This window comes from Lipotes vexillifer, unplaced genomic scaffold, assembly GCF_000442215.2.
Source record: "Lipotes vexillifer unplaced genomic scaffold, Lipotes_vexillifer_v1.1 scaffold1842, whole genome shotgun sequence".
Lineage (NCBI taxonomy): Eukaryota > Metazoa > Chordata > Mammalia > Artiodactyla > Lipotidae > Lipotes > Lipotes vexillifer.
The window spans coordinates 305,977-313,050 of record NW_006777470.1 but is presented as its reverse complement, the minus strand read 5'-3'; the positions used below and the strand labels follow the sequence as shown (position 1 = coordinate 313,050).

The following is a 7,074-nucleotide window of genomic DNA, read 5'->3' as shown; positions in this document are numbered from 1 at the left end:
GATTGCGGTGAATTCCTTGCTTCTGAGGTTCACAAAATACCTTGAGATTTTTGCATCTGTAAGGAGGTGGCCTTCCTAATTTCTCTGATAAAGCTGCTGGGAACCTAAGAGTTTCCAGTCTCTGGAGGGATCAGACAGAAAAAGTAAATGTTTCAATTCTGCTGACAAATGGGTAATTTACCAAATTGCTGTAAGTCATAATGAGCTTAAGGGAAAGGTTTCCTTATATCTGGAAAAATACAGATTAAAAGCCAGTAGTATTTCAGACAAAACCAAAAAACTTATAACCGTATTCAGTTTACTCAAGTTTATGTAACTAATCCTTTTTTGTTAACAGTTTTATGAAATCAGAGTTTCCATTAGACTTTTTGAATATCTTACCCAGTTCAGCAGTATGATTTAAAAGTTATCAAAAAACTGTACTTGTCAAAAAGTCCTTTCTATAAATCTTGAAGATAAAACAGTTTTGCAAAGCATCAGTTTAAGTGTCTTTGAATGATAAGGGACTTAAAAAGGCAAGGTTAAAGATCTGATTACAATGTTTTTGACAAAGAAGCTTAACCAAGTTGCTGTGACATACATTTTAAGATAACAACTAGAATTATAATATACCAGGACATATCCAAATTTCAGAAATTTTATCTAATTTTTAGAATGTCTGTATTAATAGCATTTATCCATACAGTATATTCTAAATAGTTTTATCACTCATGTGATAATGCTGTGCATGTAATTTAACATACCAAATGATACTATTAAATAGTTCTCTCTGAAATGCCTCAAGGCCCCTCTGAAACATCCCAAAGTTAGCTGGAGGGCAAAGGAACTTTAAGTAGATATTTGAGAAGTTTGTGAAAGATCAAAAAGTTTCAAAACTCTAGGTAACCAAAGTGACAAAAGATTTCAAAAGAAAATACAGATCACTTAAAGGCAAAGAAACTCATACAACCTGTTGTCAAAAGCAGCTATCCAAGAAAACTTTTTTCTCTTAACAGGCAGAGAAAACCAAGTCCAGTCTTTACTTACTGGTCCTGAAGCTCATAGCTCATCCAAGTGCACATTTCCCTTTCCACTGACCAAAAGTGAAAATTGGCAGCTGGCCAAGCAGGGGGAGAGGCTGGGAAAATCCCTGGAATGAATAGTTCCTTCCAGCACCTGCTGGAACTTACTTGAGAATCCCCTGTCAGGGCTGGCTAGCCTTGAGCAGCACGTTCACCGAGGTCAACCCTGCAAGTCACTGCAGCTGGCAGCTCCAACTGAGGATTGCCAGAAGCAACTAGATGCCCCAAGAGCGCAGCCCCACGTTCGGTGCCAAAATCTGTTACTGAACTCGGGTTCGGCTGCTCGCCACTTAAAAGCCAATAATTGAGAGGCAAGTGTCAGAAGAAAGGAAAGATGCTTTAATCAGAAAAGCTGGAAATCTGGGGAAAAGGTGGGCTCATGTCCCGAGACCAGCTCTGAGGATTCTGCTCAGCCGTGACAGTTTTTAAAGGGAAAAAAGGGGGAAGAATCTCAGTGAATCATTGAGGCAGGAGGTTGGATTCTGCATCATTCTCCATTGTGTGCAGGCTGTCTGGTTCTCTTCACTGTTATCTTGCCCAGTGATCTGCCTGCAGGATTCTATGGGGGATGTTGGGGGTAGGAGCTAGTTATTCTTTCCAGGAAAAGAATCAACAGGTTAGGCAAGGCATGGTGTGCATTCAGGAGAGCGTAAGCCAGGGGTTAGGTTAAATTGCCTAGTGCTCTCATTCCTGTATTTAGGTTTTTGAAGGTTAGCGGGGGGAGGAATGGGGCAAAAGAGCTGCTTTCACAGGTAGGTAGTGTCAGAATTGAGTTGAATGGTAGGACACTCAACTGGCGCTGGAAAGCTGCTTGTTGGTGTGGGGAAGCCTCTTGAATGTTGGAATTGGTCCCAGAATCATTACAAGTGAATCACACAACCACACTGAGATACAGGGGTGGGGAAGAAAGAACTTTCAGAAACAGTGTTTTGACTGGGAACCATGAGGCTAAAGACAGAACTGGACACAAGCACTCTGATTAATTTGATTCTCACAGTGGTATGTAGCAGTTCTGAAATGATTTTATATGTGGACTAGGTTTGAAAAAGCAAATTCATCCTAGATCATGAGTCATAGGCAGGTTTCTCAGTGTCAGAAGTTACCATAAGAAAATCTGACTAGAATGAACACTGTGAACTCTGGTACTAGAATGGAATCAAAATACGAAGAAAAGAATACACATTCATGTACACGTGCAGTGAGGAGAGGCAGGAGGGCACATGTGGTGGGAACCAATGACTGTCGCAGTTTAAGATGAAGCCCTCTTGTTTTATCAGAACTTGTCCTTTGGAAAAGCCGAGGTGGGTCTCAGCACCTCTCCTGTGTCTTCTTTTTACCATTCAGACATGCGAAAGCTTCTTGACTTGAAGCGCTTTAAGGATGTTTCAAACAGTACTTTGTCAGCTGGAGCGTAATGGAGAAAGATTGTGATCCACTCACACGAGTTTAGCAAAAGTTTCACCAGGACACTCAGCAGTCAGGTGTTCTTAACCTGTGTTTGTGCCATCTGTGGAAAGTAGACAGCAGTGTAGTCGAATTTTTAGACCTTTTCTCAAAATGTTTTAAAATGCATAAATTTAAATATATAGGATCACAGAGGAAATCAGTTACAATAAAAGTGATTAAAATATTTTACATTGCGATATAGGACTATGTGCTTCTTAAATAAGACCTGACAGCAGTTTGAATAACTACTATAATTTTGAAGTAGTGATGAGCAACAACAGTATTTCAACTGTTATTTGATATAAAAATATCTGTAATTTCTTTTAGTGACAGTCACAGATAACTCAGTACTCCTGTAACTTGTTGCCTACATTCATAATCAAAGTGAATGCTACATTTCAGTTAGAGGTTCGTGAAATAAAATATAGTTTTTCCCCCATCCAAGTTTGTGGACTTTGTTGTTCTGCCTTTAGGAGTCTGCAGACCCCAGATTTGATCATCAGGACTTCTAGGTGCAACAGAACTCTAGGCAGTTGAGTAGGAAACAGATGAGACTCAAGCTTCGAAAAGTATTTGGCAAGGCATAAATAACCATTATTCCATTCAAGTAGCAATTGCTGCTGTATACAAAAAAATGTGATGATGTGGTACAATGGCTTATAACTGTGGAAAATCATTTTGATGGAGTGGGCACCAAATCTCCAGAGGCTGAGGTCAACACTGAAGGGCAGGGGACAGTTGAAAATCATCGTGGAAACCTTGGGCTGAGCGGTTAAAGGCAAGGCAAGGAAACATCTCCTTTATTAAAAGCTGTCATGTGTTAAAAGGAAATTTTTTTTCTGCCAAAAAGGATAGGTGTTATCTTTCAATGCTTCGGTTAAAAATGGATTCCATTCACTTAGCGTATATAGCCACTGTATTTTATGATAAGTATCTTCAATAATCTCCCCCTACACTTGTATACCACTTTTTAAAGTACGTTTGCTTCTCTTATCTTGTGTCTAAAGTAATTGCTATGTGTTGAACAGTCATCTATTTTGTCAGTAGCAATATTGAGACTAAGGGGGTCACAGTTGTGTCAGCAGGGAAAAATGGGTGTAGTGAGACCCACTGGCTTGTTTCTCAGTGCTGGGCATTCTGCTAAAGATAAACTTCGGTAGAAAGGTGATATATTGACAAAGAGACACAACGAATTCTGTGGTGAGTTTAGTGAAGTAAATCTCCCCTAGAAATAAGAAATGTGTGCAATGTATCGCAGCTTTTGAAATGTAATAGGCAAGTTTCATGAGCATTTTGTGGAGAAGATGGCCTGGCCCATTCTTTCATTCATTTGGATACATATTGAGGGTCCCATCCGCCACTGAGCAAAATCGCACCCACACTTAGTTGCATCTGTTCTCCCATTCTTCTTCCCTCTTTGTGCCTGCTGCTGTTGCTGATCACTCTTTCTCTTCCTGCTACCTGGCACCACTCCCCTGCACGTCCCCTCGCCTAGGCCCGTTCACACTTGCATTTCTTACCTCGCTTCTCCTTACCCTGCTTTTTCATTCATGTCGTCTATTTCATCAGGAAGAGAACAGTATCTCATGTCTCCCCCTTCCTTTTTTTTTATATTTATTTATTTACTTTGGTTGCACAGGGTCTTAGTTGGGGCAGGTGGGCTCCTTAGTTGTGGCAGGCATGTGGGATCTAGTTCCCTGACCAGGGATCGAACCCAGGCCCCTTGGCATTGGGAGCACGGAGTCTCACCCACTGCACCTCCACGGAAGCCCCCCCCCCTTCCTTTTTTTTTTTTTTTTTTTTTTTTTTTTGCGGTAGGCCGGCCTCTCACTGCTGTGGCTTCTCCCGTTGCGGAGCACAGGCTCCGGACGCGCAGGCTCAGCAGCCATGGCTCACGGGCCCAGCCGCTCCGCGGCATGTGGGATCTTCCCAGACCGGGGCACGAACCCGTGTCCCCTGCATCGTCAGGCGGACTCTCAACCACTGCGCCACCAGGGAAGCCCCCCCCTTCCTTTTAAATAGTCCAAAGTTTTCGTGTCCCAGCTCTGTCTTTTAATGAGAAAAAAATGTTCCATGCAACTTTGCCCTGAATTATCTGTCTCCTTATTCTCAAAACAAAATTAGCTAGAAAAATTGAGACAGACACTTTTTTTTTTTCCTGACTGGCCAGTGTTCCTTTTTCCCAGGTGAATCCAAAGCAGAATATATCTAAGACACAGAACTGCAAAGATTGACCGATATGTAGGGGAGATTAACAATGGTTTTAAATATGGTGACTCTTGCTTCTTTTTTTCTCTTTTTATCAATAAGCTTTTCAGTTTACACTCAAAACTATTGAGAAAATATATTGCAGCATATTACTACATTTGCTTTTTAATCTGCAAAGCTTAGCTTTGTTTCTTGCCTGTTCCATGAACTGTATCTTGTGCTAACTAGATCCTGAGTTTCTCAGAAGCTGGTGAACTTCATCCCTACATGTGCTCTTAGGCATTTGACAGATGCTCAGTGTATTCTGGGGGTTTTTTTTGGTGAATGAAAGGAAAACACTAGTTTTTTAAACAGCTATATTGATATATAATTTACAGAACAATATAATTCACTATTTTTAAGAGTATAATACGATGGTTTTCAATAAATATACAGAGGTGTGCAACCATCACCACAATCCAGTTTTGGAACATGTCCATCACCCCAAAAAGATCATTGTGCCCTTTTGCAGTCACTCTTCATTCTTACCCTGAGCTCCAGGCAACCACCACTCTACTTTGTGTCTCTATGGATTTGCCTGTTCCGGAAATTTCTTATAAATAGACTCATATAATATATGATCTTTAGTGGCTGGTTTCTTTCACTTGGCATGTTTTTGTTTTGTTTTATGTTCAGGGAAAGACTAATTCCTCATTTGTTTCCCCTGTACTAGAATTCTACAGAATAATATTGGGAAGGTATAACAAGCATTCGAAATTGGATGGTCTCTTTTTTCAACAAAATTGTAGCAAATCCTTTGCTGACTTGAAGGATTTGGGACCCTGCAACAGGGGGACACACTAAGGGCAGGAAGAGCTAGCCTTGCAGTTTCACTAAGTTACAACCATGACTCCTTCTGTTATGACAACCACGACTGTGTTCTTAGGGATCAGAGTAGAATTACTCATTACCGTTTGCTGAGCCCTTACTGTACGGTGGGTACCACACTAAACCCTTGTTGAGGATTGCTTCATTAATTGCTTTATTAATACAAAACTTTCCAAGGAAGGAAACTAAGACTGAGAGATTTTAACTGAGAGGTTAAAAACCACTTGCCCAAGATCACATAGTTAGTAGATATCAGACTGAAACTAGTTCTTTCAGGCTCCAGAGCCCATTTTCTTCTTAACCTGTATGCTCTCTTACTAATGAGACGCTGAAAAACCAAAACTGGCCATGGAAACCAAAAAAGCACAGCTGCTTGCAGCCAGGCACAGTGGGCTGGGGTGCTCTGCTCCCTCAGTTGCCCCTGTGCCCTCACTCATTCCTGCCCCACGAGAGAATTCTCTTCACAGTGGGCAGTCAGTACTCTTAGAAGTCCGGTTTCCTTATCCAAGAAGTTAGAGAAATGTGACATTTTAAGAATGAGTTCCACCTCGAAAGTTCTGTTTCCTTGAAGGTAGAAGTTAATTATCTGGGAAATGTGTTTATTCAGAACAGCTCATGGCCAGATAAAGGAGATGTATGTTAACAAACCAATTTGTGATTTTGGTTACAAGACGGTGAATCTTAAAATAATGTGCCAGGTTAATCTCCCTTATTATTATGATTTTTTATAAATTTATTTTATTTATTTTTGGCCACATTGGGTCCTTGCTGCAGTGCGCGGGCTTCTCATTGCGGTGGCTTCTCGTTGCAGAGCATAAGCTCTGGGGCGTGTGGGCTTCAGTAGTTGTGGCTCACGGGAAGAGCGCAGGCTCAGTAGTTGTGGCACATGGGCTCAGTTGCTCTACGGCCTGTGGGATCTTCCCAGACCAGGGCTCGAACCCGTGTCCCCTGTGTTGCAGGTGGATTCTTAACCACTGCACCACCAGAGAAGTCCCAATCTCCCTTATTTTGCAGAAAGAAGTTGTAAGAATGGGTTATAAAGTTATTCCCAAAGAAACTGATGTTCCAGTACTTTTCTTCCCTTTTGTGTGTGTGTTCCTTATTCAATGGGGACTGTTCCTACAGCTTAGAAGAAACTTCCCAATTTGCCTGTCTTCCTGGAAAAATCCTCCTCATGTCCTAAAATCTTCCCAGTCAGAAGCTGGACTCAAAACAACAAATAAGGCACTACCCTATGTCCCTCTGCAAACATTTACAGATGAGGAGATGATGATAAAGAGCACAGGTGAGTGAACTTCTCAATTTCACCACAGTATTCCTCTGGTCATTACTTGGGCCTACAATGTGAGATCACATGACATGTGACATGATTGGGAGAGGTGTTCATCTAAGTTTGTGAATGGAATTTTTGACATTAATTTAAAAAAATTTTTGAAAAAAAAGTAATACATGTCATATTAATAAAATAAAGACTTAGCAGTATTTTTTTTTT

The 7,074-nt window shown here is 41.0% G+C and overlaps 1 protein-coding gene across 1 annotated transcript in view; it reads left to right on the top strand.

Annotated features, from left to right (window-relative positions):
* The first annotated feature begins 6,704 nt into the window (after positions 1 to 6,704).
* ACADSB (acyl-CoA dehydrogenase short/branched chain) overlaps positions 6,705 to 7,074 on the top strand; it is a 13,927-nt gene continuing 13,557 nt past the window's right edge. Inside the window, exon 1 of the mRNA XM_007451111.1 lies at positions 6,705 to 6,867. The gene's annotated coding sequence lies outside the window, so the exon portion shown is untranslated. The remainder of the gene's footprint in view (positions 6,868 to 7,074) is intronic.